At 36.7% G+C, this 25,126-nt stretch overlaps 1 pseudogene; it reads left to right on the top strand.

Annotated features, from left to right (window-relative positions):
* Window positions 1-290: 290 nt before the first annotated feature.
* LOC119542671 lies at window positions 291-597 on the top strand (annotated as a pseudogene).
* The last annotated feature ends 24,529 nt before the right edge of the window (window positions 598-25,126 follow it).

Raw genomic sequence — 25,126 nt, 5'->3', positions numbered from 1 at the left:
CACAGATAAACAGAAGCTGAGAAAGTTCGTTGATAAGAGACTGGCACTAAAAGAACTACTAAAGGGAGTTCTGTGGCTGAAAAGAAAAGATAGGAGAGAGAGGTCTAGAGGAGGATACAGAATTGAAGAGTATTAGTAAGGGTAACTGAAAGGATAAAAAGAGAGAAAAAAAACAGATCTGACAAATAAAAGCCATAGGATAAGATGGTTGAAGTAAATACTGCCTTTACAAAAGTAACTTTGAACATTAATGGATTAAATTCCCCAATCAAAAGACACAGGTGGTCAAAATGGCTGTTGCAGCATCAGGCCAGTGGCTGGACGGTATTCAAAAATGGTATTACAATGCTGCAGGATTCAATAAACTGCAGTTAACGAGAGATGATAACAATAGCTGAAGCCATAAGAAGGCTTCCTGAGAACCTTTATAATGACAGGGTGTTTCACATTAAGAGAGTACTGGAACTGAGCATGAGACAGCAGATCTTGCCTAAAAAGCAGTGGACAAAATATAAGGAGGATAAATTCTATCCTGAACCATATCTGAAAGAAGTTATTTGGGAAAGAAAAGAGAGAGAAGAATGGGCAAAGAAATAATCATGTAATTGAAATGTGGATGCAGCTGTCCTCAAAGTATTTTTATGAAGTTGGTAAAACCTAAAATGTACAATTTACGAACTATTTGGGCTACAAATGTATTACTTTAAACAAATACCAATTGTAATCATTGTTTTTTAATTTAAACTGTATAAAACTCTTAACTACTGATTTCACTTATCTGTTATAACTCTTTCCAAACTTCTAAGCTAACATTTAGTTAGTATTTAATTGCTTCCTGGGGCTGAGAGAGAACAATTTAATCAGTTCTCACTGGTTGGATAACCTCAATTTACTAAAAGATATAATGTTATACCAAGCAAAATAGTCAGCTTTATATTGCCTTTGTAGGTTAAGCAAGATACTTGGAAGCCAGCCCTAAGGGCCTAACTTGCAGGTATGAAATGGAGCCAGAAGCAAATGGCAGTACTTGCTTCAGATGAAATAAATAGAGCAGTCCAGCAGACTGGCTTTCTTACTTCATGAGTCTTCAACAGAATGAAAAGAGAAAGGATTCACTTCCCAGTTTGCTAAGATTGGGAACCAACCCCAGTTCAACCCTTTTCAACCACAGGTCTTCCAAATATTTGATTTTGCATCCTACTGAAAAATAAGTCATGTACACAGCCCCAATATGAAGTTGTATGAATCTTACATATGTACTCCTGTGCTAATATGTATATTAGAAAACAAAAAGTAGACATTAGAAAAATAAATAAAAATATAAAGACAACTTATATTTTCTCCCTATATTTGAGTGACTTGTCCACCTCAAACCTATTGTTATTTAAAAAAACAGAGCAACTGTTGTTATAAAGTATATTGTAAGGACTGAATATGAGTAATAGTTAAAAGTTTTAAGGTTTTAGGTTGGTTACCTTGAATATAAACTAGAACTATTCGATAATATGCTTCCCACTCCTAAATTCTGAAGTGCTTTCTTTCGTGAGAGTGAAAAGGATGGAAGCACAGAAAGCAGGGAAGGACTTCTGTGGAACCCACAGTGGTCCACAACAAGTCTTGAGATCTTACCTTAAGGGACAAAACAGACTAAGAAAAACAAGTTGTAGATTATATTTTAAATTCTTAAAGAATCAAAAGTGTATATGTATATTTAGCAGGTGTGTATATGTATGTGTAAAACACCTCCGCCCCAAAGATGTGATATGATGTTCCACATTTGTTATCTTTGAGTTACAACATAATCATAAAGGGGGTCTTTAAAAAAAATTAAAAAAAAGACACAGGTTAGCAAAATGCATTAAAAAACTATTATCCATCTGTATGCTGTTTGTAAGAGACTAATTTTAGACCCAAAGATACAAATAGGCTGAAAGTGAAAAGATGGAAAAAGATATTCCATACAAACAGTAACCAAAAAAACAAGTTGGCATAGTTATACTAGTATCAGACAAAATAGACTTTAAATGCAAAAATGTTAAAAGAGATAAAGAACAACACTATATATTAATAAAAGGGGCAATTCACCAAGAAGAAATAACAATCATAAATATTATACACCTAATCAAGGTGCCCCAAAGTACATTAGGCAAATGTTGGCAAAACTGGAGGAATAGATGACTGCAATAATAGTGGGAGACTTCAACACATCACTCTATTCAAAAGATAGAACATCTAAACAGAGGATCAATAAAGAAACAGAGAACCTAAATAATACAATAAATGAACTAGACCTAACAGAAACATATAGAACAATTTACCCTAATACAGCAGGATATACATTCTTCTCAAGTGCTAATGGAATATTCTCCAGGATAGACCACATGCTGGGGCACAAAATAAATTTTAATAAAATTAAAAAGAATGAAATTATACATAGCACTTTCTCTGACCATAATGGAATGAAGCTAGAAATCAGTAACAGAGAACTGGAAAAATACACAAAAATATGGAGGTTAAGCAATATGCTCTTAAACAATCAGTGGGTCAAAAAAGAAATTGCAAGAGAAACCAGTAAATATCTTGAGATGAATGAAAATGAGAACACAACATATCAAAATTTATGGGATGCAGCAAAGGGAGAGCTGAGAGTGAAATTTGTAGACTTAAACACCTACATTACAAAGGAAGAAAGTGCTAAAACCAACAACCTAACTGAACAACTGGAGAAACTGGAGAAAGAACAGCAAACTAATCCCAAAGCAAGCAGAAGGAAATAAATAACAAAGCTTAGATCATAAATTAATAAAATGGAAAATAACAAAACAAGACAGAATCAATAAAACCAAAAGTCGGTTCTTTGAAAAGATCAATAAAATTGACAAATCCTTAGCTAGACTGTCAAAGACAAAAAGAGAGATGCCACCAATAAATAAAATCAGAGATGATTGTGGGGGGGGGGGGTCATTACCACAGACCCTGAAGAAATAAAATAGATCACAAAAGATTACTATGAACAACTGTATGCCAACAAACTAGATAAATTAGATGAAATGGACAACTTCCTAGAAACACACAAACAACCTACACCAACTAAGGAAGAAATAGAAGACCTCAACACACCAATCATAACTAAAGAGACTGAATAAGTCATCAAAAACCCACCAAATAAGAAAAGTCCTTGACCAGATCACTTTACAGATGAATTTAAACAAGGATTCCAATAATTATTATCATTCCTGTTCAAACTCTTCCAAAAAATTGAGGAAGAAGAAACACTACCTAACTCACTCTATGAAGCGAACATCACCCTAATACCAAAGTCAGACAAAGATACTACAAGGAAAGAAAACATAAGATCAATCTCTCTAGTGAATACAGATGCAAAAATCCCCAACAAAATACATGCAAATCAACTCCAACAGCATGTTAAAAGAATTATACACCATGACCAAGTGGGTTTCATTCCAGGTATGCCAGCGTAGTTCAACACAAGAAAATCGATTAATGTAATACACCACATTAACAAATCAAAAGGGAAAAATCACATGATCATTTCAATTGATGCAGGGAAGGCAGCTGACAAAATTTAGCATCCTTTTATGAAAAAAACACTTCAAAAGGTAGGATTTGAAGGAAACTTCCTCAACATGATAAAGAGCATGTATGAAAAACCCACAGCTAACATAGTCAACAGTGAGAGACTGAAAGCTTTCTATCTAAAATCAAGAACATGATAAAGATGCCTCCTGTCACCACTGTTTTTGAATATTGTGCTTGAAGTTCTAGCTAGAGCAATTAGGCAAGAAAAAGAAATAAAAGGCATCCAAATTGGAAATGAAGAAGTAAAACTGCCACTATTTGTAGATGACATTATCCTATATTTAGAAAATCCTGAAAATACTATAACAATATTATTGAGCTAATAATGAGTTCAGCAAATCCTGAAAAAACTATAACAATGTTATTGAGCTAATAATGAGTTCAGCAATAAGGATACAAGATCAACATGCAAAAATCATTGGTGTTGATAGAGGAACTAAGATGGCAGCATAGAGAGGAGTGGAAGACTGTTAGTCCCCACTAACAGTCATAAATGACCAAAAAACTAGTAAATAACCTGGAATAACAGCGGGGAGACAAACGTGACTGTCCACTCATCATCCACCAACCTGAATTGGGAGGAATGCCTGAGATCACAGCATAAAATCTGTAAGTAAAACTGCAGACCCACGCTGAGAGCCGAGAGCTGGGAGCCCCTCCCTCACGGAAGCCACGCAGTGCACTCTCTCAGCCCAGCTCCAAGTGAGGTTTTAATGTTAAATGCTCAATACAGACAGCGAATCCTCAACAAGCAGACAGAGGCTTTTGGTAACAAGTGACCTTGGGAGAGTCGGGGGACATCTCTGTCTCAGGACGGGGAGCCCAGAGGATCAGGTGCTATCTCTGGCTGACGGGTGAAGCTGGGAGTTTTTCTGTCCCTTTCTCTCTCTGTGGAGAAAACCTCAGCAGTTCTCAACCCACAGCACTTTGCAGTAAAGACAGCCTCAGCCATTTTAAAATCAAAACACTTTGATCAGCAGAGTCACAGAAACAAAGAACTTATTGATATGCGGACGACCTCTCTGGAGGGGGCATAGCTTCCCAAGAGGAGAGGGAGGGGCCCAGCTCTACTGTCCATCTTTCAGTCTTTCCAGAACCAGACCCCAAAGCCTAGGGGAGGAGAGCCACAGGCCACACCCTCTTACACAGGCAGTGACAGGTGCTTCTGCCCAGCAGAAAAGCACAGGTGTCTCAATCCTCTAAGAAAAGCCATCAGGGAAACCAGATACTGAAATATTACCTCCTTCTGTCACCTGAGCCTGTTCTCATCTGGGAAAACCGGATTGGGGTGGCCTAGGAGGTCAGATGCGTAGACAACAGAAAACTACAACCTACACCAAGAAAAACGAAGCTATGACCCAGTCAAAGGAACAAACATACAGTTCAACTGAAATACAGGAATTTAAACAACTAATGTTAAATCAATTCAAAAAGTTTAGACAATATTTCACAAAAGAGATAGAGGCTGTAAAGAAAACACTGGACATATATAAGGCAGAAATTGAAAATTCAAAAAAACAACCAGTAGAATATATGGAAATGAAAGGCACAACACAAGAGATGAAAGACACAGTGGAAACATACAACAGCAGATCTCAAGAGGCAGAAGAAAACACTCAGGAACTGGAGAACAAAACACCTGAAAGCCTACACGCAAAGGAGCAGATGGAGAAAAGAATGAAAAAATATGAGCAACGTCTCCGGGAACTCAAGGATGAAACAAAGTACAAGAATCTACATATCATTGGTGTCCCAGAAGGAGAAGAGAAGGGAAAAGGGGCAGAGGCAATAATAGAGGAAACAATCAATGAAAATATCCCAACTCTTATGAAAGACATAAAATTACAGATCCAAGAAGTGCAGCGTACTCCAAACAGAAGAGATATGAATAGGCCTACGCCAAGACACTTAATAATCAGATTATCAAATGTCAAAGACAAAGAGAGACTCCTGAAAGCAGCAAGAGGAAAGCAATCCATCACATACAACGGAAGCTTAATAAGACTATGTGCAGATCTCTCAGCAGAAAACCATGGAGGCAAGAAGGAAGTGGTGTGATATATTTAAGATACTGAAAGAAAAATACCACCAACTAAGAATCCTATATCCAGCAAAGCTCTCCTTCAAATATGAGGGAGAGCTCAAAATATTTTCTGACAAACAGACAATGAGAGACTTTGTGAACAAGAAACCTGCCCTACAGGAAATACTAAAGGGAGCACTACAGAGTGATAGGAGAAGACAGAAGTGCACGGTTTGGAACACAGTTTTGGGAGATGGTAGCCCAGCAATGTAAGTACACTAAAAAAAGATAGCTATGTATATGGTTGAGAGAGGAAGGTTGGGAGCATGTGAGACACCAGAAGAAAGGAGGAAAGATAAAGACTGGGACTGTGTAGCTTGGTGAAATCCATAGTGTTCAGCAATTGTGATAAAATGTAAAAACGTTTTTTACAAGGGAGAACAAGCAAATGTCAACCTTGCAAGGTGTTAAAAATGGGGAGGCATTGGGGAGAGATGCAATCAATGTAAACTAGAGACTGTAACTAACAGAACCATTGTATTAAGCTTCCTCCTTTAATGTAACAAAGGTGATATACCAAGATATATGCAGATAAGAGGGGAGAATAGGGGAGGCATGTTAGATACTTGACATTGCTGGAGTTGTCTGAATCTTTGCTCTACTTTGATTTAAGGTTATCTTTCCTTTTTTCTGCTTCCTAGCTGACATTTTTTTCCTCTTTCATTTTTCTTTTTCTTTTGCCTCTCTACCTTCTTTGACTCTCCCTCCTGCCTTGTGGAAGAAATGTAGATGCCCTTATATAGTGGTGAAGGTGGTGAACACATAAAGATGTGACCATACAGAGAACCACTGATTGTTTACTTAGCATGGAATGTATGGTGTGTGAACAAAATCATCTTAAAAAAAAAAAAAAAAATGGGTTGATGACAAAACCTCAAGGGCAATATACTGAGTCAAATAAGCCAGACACACAAGAACAAATATTGCAGGATCTCGCTGATAAGAACTAATTATAATATGTAAACTCATAGACATGAAATATAAGGTACCAAGATACAGGACGAGGCTTAAGAATGGGGAGCGATTGCTTAGTATGAGCAGAATGTTCAACTAGGATGAACTTAAATGTTTGGAAATGAACAGACATTTCAGTAGCAAGATGTGAAAATAATTAACTGCGCCGAATGGCACGTGAATGAGGTGGAAATGGGAAGCTCAGAGTCATATATGTCACCAGAAGGAAAGTTGGAGATCAAAAGATGGGCATGTATAAAACTGAATTCTATGGTGGGCAATGTCCATGATTAACTGTACAAATATTAGAAATCTCTTCCATGAACCAGAACAAATGTATGACAATACAACTAGAAGTTAATAATAGAGGGGCATATAGAGAAGAAGTATATACCTATTGCAAACTATATACTACAGTTAGTAGTATTTCAACATTCTTTCATAAACAGTAACAAATGTACTATACCAACACTATGAGTCAACAATTGAGGGGGGTTGGTTAGGGATATGGGAGGATTCAAGTTTCCTTTTCTTTTTCTTTCTTTATTTTTCTTATTTTTTTTCCATCTTTCACTTTATTTCTTGTCTGGAGTAATGAAAATGTTCTAAAAATTGAACAAAAATTAAATGTGGTGATGGATGCACAGCTGTATGAGGGTACCAGGGGCAACTGATTGTACACTTTGGATCTTTGGATAATTGTATGGTATCTGAACAATCCCCAAAAAAAATTAAGAAAAAAAAAATCAATGGTGTTTCTATATGGTAGTAATGAGCTGAGGAGGTATTCATGAAAAAAATTCCATGTATAATAGCAAGTAATAGAGTAAAATATCTGAGAATCAATTTAACCAAAAGACTGTACACAAAAAACTACCAAATATTGCTAAAAGAAATCAAAGAAAACCTAAATAGATGGAAAGATTCTGTGTTCATGGATTGGAAGGCTAAATGTCATTAAGATGTCAGTTTTACCGAAATTGATCAACAGATTCAATGCAATACCAATCAACATTCCAAAGCCTACTTTGCAGAAGTGGAAAAGCTAATTGGTAATTTTATTTGGAAGAGTGAGGGGCCTTGAATAGCCAAAAATATCTTGAAGAAGAATGAAGTGGGAGGTTTCATACTTCCTGACTTTAAAACATAATATAAAGCCACAGTGGTCAAAACAGCATGGTACTGGCATAAAGACAGACATATCATTCAGTGGAATCAAACCCAGAGTTCAGAAACAGACCCTAAGATCTATGATCAACTGATTTTTGACAAAGCTACTAAGTCCACTCAACTGGGGTAGAACACTCTCTTCAATAAGCAGTGTTGACAGAACTGTATATCCATATCCAAAAGAATGAAAGAGGACCTCTACCTCACACCCTATACAAAATTTAACTCAAAATGGATCAAATACCTAAATATAAGAACCAGTATTATAAAACTCCTAGAAGAAAATGTAGGGAAACATCTTCAAGAACTAGTGGTAGTTGGTAGTTTCTTAGACTTTACCCCCAAAGCACAAACAACAAAAGAAAACATGCATAAATGGGAACTCCTCAAAATCAAATACTTCAGTGCTTCAAAGGACTTTGTCAAAGGGTGAAAAGGCTACTGACTCTATGGGAAAAAAATATTTGGAAACCACATATCTGATAAGGGTTTGATAAATAGAATATCTAAAGAAATCCTACAACTCAACAATAAAAAGACAAACAACCCAATTTTAAAAATGGCCACAAGAAGTGAGTAGACATTTTTCCAAAGAGGAAATACAAATGGCTAAAAAAGCACTTGAAAAGATGCTCAACTTCACTAGCTATTAGGGAAAAGCAAATCAAAACCAAAATAAGATATCATCTCACACCTACTAGAATGGCTGCTATTAAACACACAGGCAACCACAAGTTTTGGAGAGGATGTAGAGAAATTGGAACACTTATTCAACCCTGGTGGGAATGTTTGGCAGTTCCTTGGGAAGCTAAATATAGAATTACCTTACTACCCGGAAATCTCGCTACTCAGGATATACCCAGAAGATCTGAAAGAGGGAATGCAAATTGACATTTGCACATTGATTTTCATATTGGCATTATTTACAATTGACAAAAGCTGGAAACAACCCAAGTGTCCATCAACAGATGAATGGATAAACAAAATGTGGTACATCTATACAATGGAATATTGTTCAGTCATAAAAAGAAGTACAGGTACATTTTACAACATGGATGAACCTTGAAGACATCATGTTGAGTGAAGCAAGACAGATGCAAAAAAAAAAAAATATTGTATGATCTCATTTACATAAATACCTAGAATAAGCAAATTCAGAGACAGATAGTAGATTACCAGTTACCAGGGCTAGGGACCAGAGAGGATAGGAGTTACTGCTAATGAGTGCAGATTTTCTGTTTGAAGTGATAGAAAGGTTGAGATAATGGATATTGGTAATGGTAACATGATATTGTGAGTGCAATTAATACCACTTAATTATACACTTGAAAATGGTTAAAATGGGAAATTGTGAGTTGTATAAATGTTACTAAAATAAAAAGTTTTTTTTAAAAAAGTTTTAAAAATTACTACAAAATAATTGGGATTCATAAGCAAAAAACTTGAGCATGAAATTTTGAAGTATGCCTAACTGCTGTGGAACAGTATTCTATTTGGCATACTGTGAATTTTAGTTTTCACTATAACTTAAATTGCAAGACTATATTTAGTAAAAGCATGTTGAATGAATTTCAAAAGAATGACTGCATTTAAAAAACTGCAGTGTAAAGTTATTGCATGTATACAGGCAGCTATGGAGGAATTCAAAGTTGCCAGTAATATAATTTAATTCAACTTACTTCCTTCACTTAAATCTTTCCATGATTCACATACTTCACCTTAAGGCAGTATGGATGTCTAATACTGGCATAACAGACTTTGGCATATCATTTCATACTTGGATTATGCCCTTTCAAATCTTCATGAGGTTTTCAGGTCTTTATAAGCAATGTTTTAAAAGTTATAAAAGTAAGTCTTTGTTGTTATTACTAGTCATTGCTTTTGAAGAGGTAATTGCATATATATTCACAAAATTCTCTTTGCCCACCATCCCGTGGCAACTCTTTGAAATGGTTTCTCTTTTTGACTTCTTGTCATGTGGAAAAATGTCCCTCTCAAACTTGACATGACTTCCCTTAGTTAGGGAAGTGTATTGAGTTCTAACAAGCTTCTACATTCTGGACAAAAGGTAGGACTAACCACAGTATAATGATCAGTGTTGGCCGTTGGGCCAGTTTGAATGTATTGTATCCCCCAAATGCCATTATCTTTGATGTAGTCTTGTGGGGCAGACGTTTTGGTGCTGATTAGATTTGCTTGGAATGTGCCCCACCCAGCTGTGGGTGATGACTCTGATGAGATATTCCCATGGAGGCATGGCCCCACCCATTCAGGGTGGGCCTTGATAAGTGGAGCTATATAAATGAGCTGACTCAAAGAGAAGGAACTCAGTGCAGCTGTGAGTGATGTTTTGAAGAGGACCTACAGTCAAAAGGGACACTTTGAAGAAAGCACAGGAGCTGCAGATGAGAGAGAGTCTGAAGATGGCCATTGAAAGCAGACTCTTGCTCCAGAGAAGCTGAGGGAGGACAAATATCCCAAGTGCAATTAAGAGTGACATTTTTGAGGAACTGCAGCCTAGAGAGGAACATCCTGGGAGAAAGCCATTTTGAAACCAGAACTTTGGAGCAGATGCCAGCCACATACCTTCCCAGCTAACAGAGGTTTTCCAAATGCCATTGGCCATCCTCCAGTGAAGGTGTAACTGTATAGCCAAATAAACCCCCTTTTTTATAAAAGCCAATCTGTCTCTGGTGTTTTGTATTCCGCAGCATTAGCAAACTAGAACAGCCCTCATGGAATATATATTATACAGATTTTAATAAAATTTCCAACACTAAACACATGCACATTTGGTTTTTGACTGGCATTGAAAATATGATCAAGGGCAATTATTCATTTATTTGTGGCTTGAAGCAAAAGGAGCAGTCTGCTTCCCCATCTGAGGACTGCCTAAAACAAAGACTAACTGTGTACCCTAGCTGCAGCTGCTGGGCTCTCCTTTATCCTTGGCCATACCAAAAGCCATTGCACACTCTGTATATGCAGCATATAATTCTGTTAATCCTGATACCACCACAGACCAGGTGATTCTACTTTGTGTCTGAGAAAACATTTTCCCAAGTGAAATGAGATTAATCCTGTAGCCATCCTCTTCATAAGAGATTATAACACCTCTTAAATGTGACTATAAGAACTAATATTATGAAAATCTCATCACCATTTTTCTGTTAGTTTTTGTAATGAGTGTCACAAATATATAAATATATCTCAAAGCCATGCCACTACTTTGGGTTCTAGATCCATATATTTGTAATCCATATACATAACTAACTAATTTACTAACCCAAACAGCCTTCGTCCTTCCCTCTGCCCCAATAGACACTTATTCATACTCTACCCCATATTGTCCCCCTCAAGTTAGTTATTCTCTGTGGCTAGGTTGTCTTTTTAATGGGTAAATCTAGTCTTTCAACCTCTCCCCATCCCACTTAAAATATGTCATTGGGTTTTTATTGCTCTTAATATAAAGAGGTAAATTTATAAGCATGTTCTATATGATCAGGACAGAGTTTACCTGTCATGCTTCACATTATCCCATGATTCTCTCCTTATTCTCTGAGCTGCAGTTACCACTGATTCTTTACATATGCTATTTCTCTGCTTACAAATTTCATCCGCACTCCTTCACCCATTGCAAAATTAAGTCAAGTAAAATATCACTTCTTCATGGAAGCCTTCGCTTACACACATCCTCCCTCCCTGACTCAGTCAGGTCCATCTGACATTTGTCTCATAACTTCACGTATCTTTTCTTTATAGACTTCTCTAGCCTGTAGTTTTTTACCTATCTGTTTTTCTGAATGTTTGATTGATATAGCGTTCCCATATTCAGTTAATTCTGTGAGGGCAGAGAACATGTCTATTTTGCTCATCATTGTGTTTCAGCACTTAGTTTAATATCTGGAAATTATACTGCAATTCAATAAATATTTGCTTTGTGCATAAGTAAATATATATTAAGTCTCTTCTATGTGTAATCCATTCTATTAGCTCTGTGAAGGAAGCAAAAAAATATATAATACGGTTCTCTCCTTCGAGTTTTTTTTAATCCTTCAGTCTCATAGTCCAATTGTCTTTATATTTAAAATAGCAAATTCCCTCCTCTGCCATTCCTACACTCTTAATCCTCCTTATCCTGCTTTGTTTTTCCTTAGCATTTCTCACCATCTAATATACTGTAAGATCTATTTTATTATTATGCCTAATGTTTATTGCTTGCCTCCCCACATTGGAATTAAAGTATCATGAAAGCAGGAATTTTTTTCTATTTTGTTGACTGATGTGTCCTATCACTTAGTTAACCTACCACATAGTAAGCACGCAACAAATATTTGTTGCATTAAAGAATGAATGAATATTTCTAAAGGTGGCTAACTATGAAATGTCTTATTCAAAGTGTCAATAGTGAGTGCCGCTCATTACGTTTACTCATCAGAAAATTAAATCCTTCAGAGTGCTCCTATGCCAGCAAAGAACATCAACTAGATGTGTCCCCTTTCCTCATAAAGTTGACACCCCTTTTCAACATGAACAGGTTAGGGTGGTCACTGCCTAGACATCCCTGAAAATTGGGAAAGTGATTGAACTAGAGGAAGGCGTAGCAACAGACAAGATGGAATTTGAAAAAGGATTAGGAAGACTGAATCTTCATATAATTTTATTTTTCTTAGTTGCTAGGGTATTAGAATAGTTAGAAGGAAAAAAATTGAAATGGTGGAACTGTAACCCATAGCATCCTTTGAAATTTGTTTTATAGCTACTTGTTAGATTGTAATTTGAAAGCTATACCTTTTTGTATATATGTTAGATTTCACAATAAGGAGATAACTGAAACTATGATATCATAACTCATAATACCTTTGGAAATTTCCTATATATTTACTTGTTAAATCATACTTTGAAAGATATTACCTCTTTGTATGTATGTTATATTTCATAATAAGGGAATAACTGAAACTGTGGAATTGTAACCTACAATAGTCTTTGAAATTTTCTATTTGTTAAATTGCACCTGGAAAGCTTTCACTTTTATGTATATGTGTTACATTCTACAATTAATATGATAAAAAATTTTAAAAAATAGTGAGTGCCAAGGATGAGAAATCCTGAACCATAGTCTCCACTGCTCTATGTTCCTGTTCTTCTTTTTTCCATCAAGTTGTACCATGTCTTTCTCTCTATCATGCCAAAGGCTTTCTTTCAGCTTTCCCCTTTCTTTTACTTGTTTGTACCTCAGGCTTGCCAGCGTTCCCATGAGTTTTGATTACTGCAACTAAAGGGTTACAAGGTGTTTTTAGGAGTCACTGAATTTCAATTTACCAAATGAGATGCCTTTCTCAATGTTCTCTCTTTTATACACCCAGAATGTAGAGGTTCTCCAGTTCTATCCATGACCAACTGTTTGAAATCAGCGTGGTTACCCAACGTCTTTTGATTCACATTCTCAATCTAAAATCAAATGTTACTTGATGTTTCAATAGCTTCCACTGTTTTAGACACCAGAGACATGTTCCATAGAAATAACCCCTGAAAGCTTACTTTTTGCAGTAACAACTCAGAGCACTGAATTTGAGGATCCAGTTGACTTCAAACAGCGTAAATTTGAAACCAGTCCCTTTCAAACACCAACTTATCAAAGACAATACATAGTCACTCATGCCATTTGGGCATAAGTCTGAAGTATTTCTATTAAGTCATAGTCTTACACAGAAACTATTATTAGATGAGAATTATTCATATTCATATTCTGTGAAATAAAATACATTTGAGTACTAAATAATTAATATATGGCCCAAATAAAATAGTATCTTTCCTTTCATATATTATTCAAATATCTCATTCATCATGGTATCTTAAGTGCCCAGTAGGTCATTATCACATCTAAGTGTTCAATTAATGTTTGGGGGATAAACAGATGAGTGACACTAATGACTAGTCTTTCCTTACTGATCTTCTGAGAAAGATTCGAAGCATGTATCAAGGCTGTCTTAATTCACCAGGATTTCTATGACAAATTCCATACAGTGACTTAGCTTAAATAACAGGAATTTATTAACACATGGTTTTGGAAGCCAGAAGGTCAAATTCAAGGTCTTGACAAACTGTACTTTCTCTGGGAGTCTGTAACATTATGGTGCTGGCTTACTATAATCTTTGGAGTTCCTCTGCCCCAGTCAAATGGCTTCTCCTTCTGTTAAATTGTCTGTGCCTCTGTTTAAAGTTCCCCTCTTTATAAGGACTTCATCCTTATGGATTAAGATCTGTACTGATTCAATTTTGCATCATCTAAAAAGGATCTTTGAGGATCCTATTCATAAATGACTCCACAACTTAACTAATGATAACATCTTCAAAAGTCCTATTTACAAATGGGTTCATACCCACAGGACCAGGGACTAGAACTCAAACATATCTTTGTGGGCAACATGTTTCATACCCCAACACAGTCTTGTTAGGGTATGAAACACAATTACCAAATTCTGGCATAAGAATGGAAAATGGAAACAGAAGTGATATGCATTTGTACACCTGACTTAAACTTTGTTCAGAATAACTAGGTGTGCTGATTTGGAACTGTTATGGACCCCAAAAGAGCCATGATCTTTTTCTTTTGTTTGTTTTTATTTTTTTTTATTTTTTATCTTCATTTTATTGAGATATATTCACATACCACGCAGTCATACAAAACAAATCGTACATTCGAATGTTCACAGTACCATTACATAGTTGTACATTCATCACCTAAATCAATCCCTGACACCTTCATTAGCACACACACAAAAATAACAAGAATAATAATTAAAGTGAAAAAGAGCAATTGAAGTAAAAAAGAACACTGGGTACCTTTGTCTGTTTGTTTGTTTGTTTCCTTCCCCTATTTTTCTACTCATCCATCCATAAACTAGACAAAGTGGAGTGTGGTCCTTATGGCTTTCCCAATCCCATTGTCACCCCTCATAAGCTACATTTTTATACAATTGTCTTCGAGATTCATGGGTTCTGGGTTGTAGTTTGATAGTTTCAGGTATCCACACCAGCTACCCCAATTCTTTAGAACCTAAAAAGGGTTGTCTAAATTGTGTGTAAGAGTGCCCACCAGAGTGACCTCTCGGCTCCTTTTGGAATCTCTCTGCCACTGAAGCTTATTTCATTTCCTTTCACATCCCCCTTTTGGTCAAGAAGATGTTCTCCGTCCCACGATGCCAGGTCTACATTCCTCCCCGGGAGTCATATTCCATGTTGCCAGGGAGATTCACTCCCCTGGGTGGAGCCATGATCTTTTAACCCAATCTTTTTGGGTGGGAACTTTTCATTGAGGGTTTCCATGGAGATGTGACTCACCCAACTGTGGGCGAGACCTTTTGATGAAATTATTTCCATGGAGGTATGGGCCCCGCCCATTCAGGGTGGGTCTTGATTAGTTCACTGGAGTATTTAAGAGAGAAGCTAAGAGCCGACACAGACCCAGAAACACGCTGACACTTGGAGATGCTTGAAGATGCAGACAGAAGGACATTTAGAAATGCTAAGCTAAGAGATGAAGCCCAGAGATTGCCCCAGAGAAGCTGAGAGGACCCCCAGATGCTTAGAGAGAAATTCCCTGGGAGAAAGAAGCAAGGATGCACAGGAGCTGAGAGAAGAGGAGCAAAGACAGAAGCCCAGAGACATTTTGGAGAAAGCCATTTTGAAACACAACCTGGGAGCAAAGGACCAGCAAACACCAGCCACATGCCTTCCCAACTGACAGAGGTGTTCTGGACGCCACTGGCCAGACTTCAATGAAGGTATCCTCTTGATGATGCTTTAGTGTGGACACCACTATAACCTTAGAACTATAACTTGGTAACCTTAATAAATCCCATTTATAAAAGTCAATCCATTTCTGGTACTTTGCCTAATGGCATTATTAGCAAACTAGAACACTAGGAATCAATCTCACCTGATTCTAGAAAGTGTGTTTGTATTCTTATGCTGTGAAGGTTAGGTTCATATGTCAACTTGGCCAGCTGATGGTGCCCAGTTGTCTGATGAAGCAAGCACTGGCCTGTCTGCTGCAGTGAGGACATTTTGTGGACTTAAATCCTTAGTACGTTGATTGCATCTATGGCTGATTACATCTACAGTTGGCTAAGAGGAGTGTCTTCTGCAATAAGACATTTAATCTAAATATTTGCAGGCTTTTAAGGGGGGTGGTGATAGTTTCAGCAGTCAGAAGGAGAACTTTTGTCTCTACTTTGGCCAGCCAGCCTCTCCTAGGGAATTCATCAAAGACCATCATCAGAGTGCCAGCTTGTAGCCTGCCCTATGGAATTTGGACTCGTGCATCCCCACAGCTAAGAGTCTATGTGCTAACAGCACTAACTACAAACATAGCCAAACCTATCAGCAGATGTCCAAATTCTCTACTGAAACTATCAGCACATTTTGCAATCAGAGCCAAATTGAATCTTATAAATGTACTGATAGGCCAAAAGGAAAGACAGAGAAAGTCAGAGAAGCTAAAAGAGAAAAGCCCAGACACATTTGGAGACAGCCATTGAAACCAGAACCAGGAGAGAAAGACCAGCAGACCTCACCATGTGCCTTCCCATGTGACAGGAACTCCAGATGACAGCAGCCTTTCCTCAGAGAAGGTATCTCTTCCACTTGATGCCTTAATTTGGATATTCTCATGGCTTTAGAGCTATAAATTTGTAACTTAATAAGTCCCCATTGTTAAAAGCCAACGCATTTCTGGTATATTGCATTCCGACAGCTTTAGCAAAACCAAAACATATGCCATGATGGATCTGTGGCAATCATGATATTACAAACCAGTTGACATCAGTGCACATAAGATTTGTCACTTATATTGGCACAGTCTCAGTTCCCATTTCTGCATGTGCAAAGTGAGCCAGGTTGAGTCCACACTGGGATCATGTATGATATGTATGTTTATGTGTGTGTATACATGCATGTGTGAGTCAGGATGAGGTGTAAATGGGAGCAGGGGAGTTTACTGAGTTCCCTTATTCCATTGTACTATTTGGTGATGGTTGTTGAATATGAATGCTTTAATTTGGGCTACAGATAAAGGAAAATAATTTTTGTGAAGGTACTGGAAAATTAAGACAAGGGACTTTTAACTGGTTTTGAGGTGTTATGAATGAAAAGAGATGAAGAGAGATGTATTTGTTTTCTATTGTTACATAACAAATTACCAAAAATTTAAAACAACACACATTAATCATCTCACAATTTCTGTAGGTCAGAAATCCAGCACAGCTTAGGTGGTTCTCTGCTCAGGGTCTCACAAGGCTGAGATCAAGGAGTTAGCCAGGGCTGGGATCTGAGTCCCCATGTCTTCTAAGCATGTGGTTGTAGGAGGAATTTATTTCCTTTAAATCATAGAAGTCACAGAGGCTTGCTTCTTTGCTTCTTCAAGGCCAGCAAGAGAGACCTTGACTTTTGAGACCCTCTTTTAAACTCTCATTTTAGTAGGCCAGGCCCACTCAAGATATTCTCCCTTTTTGAATAACTCAAATTAACTGATTTGACCTTAATTATACCTGAAAGAAATCCCTTTACCTTTGCCCTATGGCATAACCTAATCATAAGTCCCACCTACACTCAAGTGGAGAGGTTATATAAAATATGAACAGCAGGGGAAGGGAGTCTTGGGGACGTGTTAGAATTCTGCCTACCATAAGTCAGGTTACAGCAGAAGCTAAAGGAGCTGTTTTCACACACAGCATTGTTTTGAGGTCTAAGAGCCAAAGATAAACACAGAACTAGGGGAAGAACCATCTTGAATCAAATCTAACCAAGACCCTGGGAAGCTATGGCATGCTGAGGGTTTAGCATGGCCACAAGAGATGGAATACTCTATGATAGAGGGCGACGTCACTGACATGGCACGTGGCAGACCAGCTCTCCCTCTGTGGGAACCATTGTGGCTGTTACAAGTTTTCTATGAACTGAACAGGGATGAAGGACCTTCATGAATGTAATTTCAATTAAATGTAAAATGTTGCAGAGGGAATCTAGGAACTTACCAGAGAGACCTTTGCAGGTTGAGGGAGATGTCCTCTGAGTTTCAGAAGTTATAAAGGTAGTGGCTGTGAGCTAGCAAAATATGACTTTTAAAATAAATCTGAATTCCTTTTATCATATAGGCTAGTTACTTATAAGGGCTTAATTTTTAGGATTATATTAATAAGATTTATATGGCTTTTGTGATATCTGCTCTGATTAGCCACCAAAACAAACACACACATGATAACAAATAGCCAACCAACACTGGGCAATAAAGAAGAGATTTGTACTGTCCTAAGGTGGGCACGCTCTGCTAAAGCCTACTTCTCGGACACACTACAGTCAGTGAAATTTTGTAAGATTCTCTTCATTTTAAAAAAAGAGAATAACTTAGAGCCTCAAAACTACAAAAAAAAAAAAAAAAAAGTGCTCTTCTATTACAAAGAATCGTTTTACTATATGGTCGTTTACTGTGTCTTACTAGTAAATGACCCCTGGCAGCAACTTTGAGTAAAAGCAATATTTTCACTTTAAGCCACACCAGGAATTTGTGTTAAACTGTCTCACACTCTTTTGCATTCAGGATTATCTTCACTTTTGGGATGTTATGTAACATATTGGAGATAATCAGCACTTAGAACTAGCTTGTAAATAATAAGACAGAGTATAACTTTAACCCCTTCTCATGAAATAAAACCTTTCTATTCTTCCTTTAACCACTCTCCTTCCTTAAAAATGAGAATACTCTTCAGAAAACATGCTGAAGGATATCAAATGGGAACTGCCTTCTTAGCAAAATTATGACATCAAACACAAGAAACAGAGGATTTTTATGAACAGAAGTAAATATTGACATTATCAGCAAAACGCATACAGGATAGCTGTTAGTATAAAAGCTGCACACTGTGGACATGTCTGTTGTCTGGCTGCTTTCTTGCAATGGGATTCTAAAGCCAAACAATCATAGATAATCCTTTCCCATACAAAGACCATCAGAATCACAGAGGATTCTGGCAAGCTGAAATTGCTTTTGTGGGGTGGGGTGGGGAAGGGATACTATACTTTGGAACAAGTTTGGATTGTCTAATATATATGAGAATCGTTTTTTTAATGTAAGAAGTTCAATCCCCACAGCTGCCTTGCTTGGACGAAAAACTAAAGCCTCAATATTTTCAGAAATGATCTATTGCATTCATGTATGATTTTATGTTTTTCAAAGTGCTGAAAATATGTCACTCAAAACTTAGCTACAACCATGTTCAGTTAATAGTAAAAAGGAATGAGCAAAGGAAAGTAGGGCTCCATTCTACGTATAAGGAAGGTAAAACCAAGAGAGGGCTAGTTACTTACACATTACATAGATTGTTAATGGCAAAGTGTCATTTAACAATATTTCTATATACAGCATAGTCTAATAACTATGTAACAATATAACTATGTAACCCCTATTACTACCATGTAAATCCTATTACACAAATCAGAAAAGATAATTTATTAAAGGGAAACTAAGAGATATGCAAAACAACAAGAAGGGTATGAACATTGTTTCTTTGAAAACCTGTAACAATTTCCTGGATTTTTCAATTTGAAAGAAATTCCTGGATTTTCCTACACTAAAATATATTTATTGACTCTTGGGGTTCTCCTAAATCCCCTTTTTGTTGAATCACAGATCAACTGCACTTATTTCCTGATGATAGTTACCATCATGCCCAGCCAAGAAGGAATAACATCTCACCATAAACAACAAGAAAAGCCATAAGAAACAACAGTTTTCTGACACTGAACTACAAACAGTGCAGGACTGTGAAAAGGGAAAACAATCAAAGAAGGTCCACAGTTATAACAGCTAATTATCTGGAAACTATTTCTAAGCTTCAGGGCTCGGAGGAGGAACTCAAGTAGAACTCAGTGATCTCCCGAGTTGGGGAGACAAAGCTTGGAATTCAGAAGGGTCCAGGTCAGTAGGATCACTGCTTCTTTCACCAGTAACATGCATTTTATGGCTTGATTTAGCCAATGTAAGTATTGTTTAATTATTAAAGGGAATAATTTTAATATCATTCTTAGCATTAAGTCTATCATTATGTGTAATGTGAACCCTATGAATTCATTCAACAAATACTTACTGAACATCTATTCTGTGCCAGGCTTTGTTTACTGGGAAAGACTACAAGCAGAACTGTCTGCCCTCATAGATCTTATGTTTTATGTGAGGAGATGTAAGAAAATGAGATTAAAAGAAAAAAAAAAACCACATAGTGTGGTAGATTGAACCATGTCCTCCACAAAGACATGTTCAAGTCCGAACCCCTGGTACTCTAAGTGTGGACCCATTAGTAAACAGGACCTTCAAAGATCCTAGTAAGATGAAGCCACACTGAAACAAGGTGGGCTTTAATCTGGTATGACAAAGTCCTTAAAAGCAAAGGAAGTTTGGCCATGGAAGTAGAAACTACAGAAGGAACAAAAAAACACATCACCATGGGACAGAGACGGAGATTGACTGCCAGCAAGCCATCACCAGAATACTAAAGACTTTGGAAAAGGGAAGGCCTACAAAACCTTGATTTTGGACTTCTAAATTACAAACGGTGAGACAATCAGTTCCTGTTGTTTAAGCCAATCAGTCTATGATGCTTGTGATAGAGGCCCTGGAAAACTAAGACACATGGTATATAGGAGATAAATACAAAGAGGAAAATAACAAAGCCAATAAAAGGGATATATGAATTATTGGGTTGAAGAGGAGGCAGGTAGTGATTTTAGATAGGCTAGACACTTGAGAAAAGTAATTTTTCAGGCAGAAGCAAACCTAGGTGATTGTTAAAATAGCAAGGAGGCTAAGAGGTTTGATCACGAGATAGAGGAAAGAGACAAGTACAGAGAAGTAACGAGGGTCAAGAAAACAGGTCAGAATAAAGGGCTTTGGCTTTCACTCTTAAAATGGTTTGCAATGACACTGGAGCATTTTGAGCAAAGAAGGAACATAATCAAACATATTTTAAAAGGTCAGTCTGACTGCTGCATTGAGTACAGATTGGAGGAGAGCAAAGGCACAAAAAGGAAGAACAATTACAAGTGTATCACTATAATTGAGGTGAAAGCATTGGAGGCTTGATCAAGGGGTTTAGTTGTGTAAATGGTGAGAAGTTGTATTCTTTGATATATTTTGTTTGTGGTGATATATACACAACTCAAAATTTCCCATTTTAACCGCTTTTAAATGTACAATTCAGTGGTATTAATTGTATTCACAGCATTGTGCTACCATCACCAACATCCATTACCACAAAATTTTTATCACCTTGAACAGAAACTTTGCCGTCATTTAGCAGTAACTCCCCCTTCCCTCCTTGCCCTAGGCCCTGGTAAACTGTAATCTATTATAGGTCTCTATGAACTTTGGTTATTCTAGATATTTCATATGGGCAAGTTCATGCAATATTTGTCTTTTTGCAACTGGCTTATTTCAAGGTTCATCTATGTTGTCACATGTATCAGAACTTCATTCCTTTTACAGCTGAATAGTATTCCATGGTATATATATACCACATTTGTGTATTTTTGGATATATTTTTAACTTAGAGCTGAGATCATTTCCTAACATATTAGATACGTGGTTGAAATAAAGAGAGAAACCAACATGTCTCTGAGGTTTTTGACTTGAACATTTAGAAGGATGGAGATGTCAACAACAAAAATGAGAAGACTGTAGAAGGAGAAGGTTTGGTGGGGATTATCAGAAGCTCAATTTGGACATTTCGATTTGAGATACCAGTTGGACATCCCAGTAGAGATTCAATTGAATCATGTTTATAATCAATCTTTTCTTTCTTTCTTATTAATAATTTACCCACTGAAAATTTAAAAGAAAACAGAAGTAACCCTGAATCATCACTCAAAGCCCAAAAATATTATATAATCATTGCTTGTATTGATGATACATCAACATGGGCTGTGGTCATAATAAGATAGGCTGCGGAAGATGCCAAATTTCTGATGATGATTGTTGACTTATTCTTTTCTTTCCTACTCGTGAAACTGGTGCTATGTAAAGTTAGGTGACTGTGAAATACTTTGAAATGGATTTAACTTATATATAAAACCTAAATCAGGTTCCATTTAGGTTTTATATATAAAACCTAAATCAAACTCCAGTACTTTACCTATCATTAGAAACATATTTCACATGGCACTTTTACTAATTACCACAAGTTAAGAATTGGAAAGATAAAGTTAAATCCAATCAGTGGTACTTTAGAATCACAAAGACTTTCAGAATTTTTAGTGAAACACACACACACAACAGACAGACCCCAGTTTTAGCATCATAGTCCCTTTTCCCTTAACACCTACTTATAAATGCATGTAAAATAGAGTCAGAATCCTAGTGAAGGGTATATACCTAGTTGTTCTCAGAATCATTCCCTCATTGAAGTTTTGTGAAAGGGGCTATGTCACTGCCTGATCCTTTGAGTTAAATTCTCTCTGGAGAGACTCCTATGTCCTTTGTGTAAGTGGACTTCTTCAGTATGACCTAGTGAAGCATTCCACAACATGCCCAATCCCAGCAGTTTTCAGTGCTAAGGCTCAAGCTGACAGTATGAGTTAATAGCATGCACAAGCACGATGTCTGCCTGTCTCTCTATCTCTGTGTATCTGTCTCTGTGTCTGCCTCTGCCTCTCTCTCTCTCTCTCTCTGTCTCTCTCTCTCTCTCTCTCTCTGTCCCTCTTCTCTCTTCTCTCTTCTCTCACACACACAAACACACAAATGCACATACACACACACTCAAGGATATGGCTTTAGAATAATGATGGGTTTCAATATTTGATTCTGCTTCATACAAGCTCAATTGATTGACTGAAGAGAATAATGCAAAGGCATCTTGAATGATGCAAACTATCTGTACTAATTTATAGAGGTTACTTATTAGTGCTTTAGAAGACTTTTGCATTTCAAATGTAACTATTAATTATAATGTTACTGGAATATTTGTAATCACTTTGAAATTAACCTTTATATCCTCAGGAGGTTTGTATTTATAAGAGCCACTCTGTATCTCATAGAGAAACTAATAAGTCAACAAATGATAAGCGCAGAAAGAACATGAATTAGTTCTTTGTTTACTGCTACACAGTTGTACCATATAATTTGTATTGTAATTGAAACATTTTATATTGCAAACAGAAAAATATTTAATTCAGGGGTAGATAACAACAACAATTTCAAGTGTTCCAAGAAACATGTTGACACATTCACTAGGGTTTGCTGTTTAGGTCCTCAGAATGCAAGAAAGGAAAGGTAGAAAAACTATGGTAAGAATTAACAAAAGATCTTTCTCTCTTTCACTGCAATTGTTTAAATGTCTGACTAATGTCCTATCTTCATGAAATCCAGCAAATATTTTAGAATGCAGAAAACAAGAACATAGAGACATGGGGAATAAGTGTCTTTCTTTTTTAATGTGCCCCAAATTTTTCTTCTATAACACCTCATAAAAACCATTGTTTTTAAATATGTGGACAAAAAAAATTTATAGAGAATATCTTTCTGCATATCTGTCAGTTAATAAATAGTTAATAGTACCACTATGGCATGCCATTATCCTCCTTCTAGTTTTGTAAGAAATTGTAAAAGGACAAAATTTTAGGGGTCAAATTGTAGTTACTATCCTCATGAATGAAGACACTATTGTTCCAGCTTATTTTGGTTTATCAAAATAATACCCTTCCCCTGTGTATTTATGGTGCTAGTAAACCAACACATGAAAAATGCAGGTCTTTTGATTTTTTTTCACAATAATGATGATTGATTTAAACTGCATCTTCTATGTACCCAGACTGTGTTCTTTTATTTGAATAACTTTATATTTCTTTTTCAGGACTTGTATTTAGCTCTTCATATTCTCCTGTTCTATTTCTGTCCATTTTTCTTTCATAATGTCTTGTTATTTTTGTGGATGCCATTTCTTCTTTATCTCTTGGACACCCCTTGGCAGATTAATTTTTAAGTCACTTTCAGATTGCTCTATTTCTCTTTTATTTATCTGGAGTAAATCCTTCTCCTGACTTCTGGTTCTGGTGATTACTGCCCATAATGTTAGTTTTCTTCATGGCTATCAAATTCTGAATTTGTAGGCTTATTTTGGGAGGGACTTCATTTTGTTTGTTTTTCTCTCCAGTGCTCACCTTTTGTCATCCAACAACTTTGTAATTTTCTCTTCCAAATGCTTGGGTCATAGAGCTAGTGGAAGCTTGGCCCAATCTGGACAATTGAGTTATGCCTGCTTTCTCCCACCCTCTAGATAGGGAGATATAAAATAAGCTGTGGCCTGTAGGTCACAGGGTTTTCTGTCACATTTCACAAGTAATGGAATCCCACGCCAGTTCCTACTCTCCATCCATGAGACTTGCTCTGGTTTTCTGTCTGTCACAGACACTCCTCCCAGCAGCTTTCCTCCCACTAGCAAGAAAAGTGTTCTTGGTAAGACCTAGGCTTTAGCCCTACTCTCCATATTGTGTTTCTGTGTCATAGCTGGTCTTCAGAGATGCTGATCTTGAATTGACTGGCTTTCTAGGGGTTACTGACTCTATCCTCAGATGACAAGAAACATTGCACCATTTCAGAGAGTAAGTATGCAGAGGCCACTAACTTGGCTATCTATTCTTCATTCTCTACTGTATTCTTACTGGCAATAGAAATTTAGCTTCCACTGTGGCCTAGGAAAGTTAAAAATTTTGAGGTAAAATTAGAAAGCTGGTTAACAACATTGGCTTCGACCTTATAGGCCTAAGGACAAGCCTCAGTTTTGCAATTTACAACCTTTAGTAAATTATTTATCATTAAAGAACTTCCAGTCAATTATATAAAATGAAAACAATAACGTTTTTACAAAATAGTTTAGTTGAGAAGAATGAGTGAAAAAATGATTGAATCATAGTAGTATTCACTAAATATTAGTTATTTCCATCATTATCATATTTATAGTCAGTTCTTTACCTTAGAAATTACCCTCTATTGGAAATTGTGAACTTTAGCTGAAAGGAGAAAATACCACTGCCAACTTCAAATTTTTCAGTTTATGCTCAGGATTTTAAATTTACCAAAGATGCATCACACTTTCTTTGGTTATCATTGTTCATTCATCACGTGTCAGAAGAACAGCCAAGAGCTGGATGGTTTGATGTTCCTTGAGATGTTTTCTACCACTTTTTTGAATATGAGCTCCTGGAAGGATAGGCAACTCCAAATTTGCCATGGATATCCTTCTTACCACCGAGTCATGAAGGACCACATAT

This window comes from Choloepus didactylus, chromosome 8, assembly GCF_015220235.1.
Source record: "Choloepus didactylus isolate mChoDid1 chromosome 8, mChoDid1.pri, whole genome shotgun sequence".
In the NCBI taxonomy this organism is placed as follows: Eukaryota; Metazoa; Chordata; class Mammalia; order Pilosa; family Megalonychidae; genus Choloepus; species Choloepus didactylus.
The sequence above is the reverse complement of the archived record's forward strand: the minus strand, read 5'-3'. Positions and strand labels throughout refer to the sequence as shown.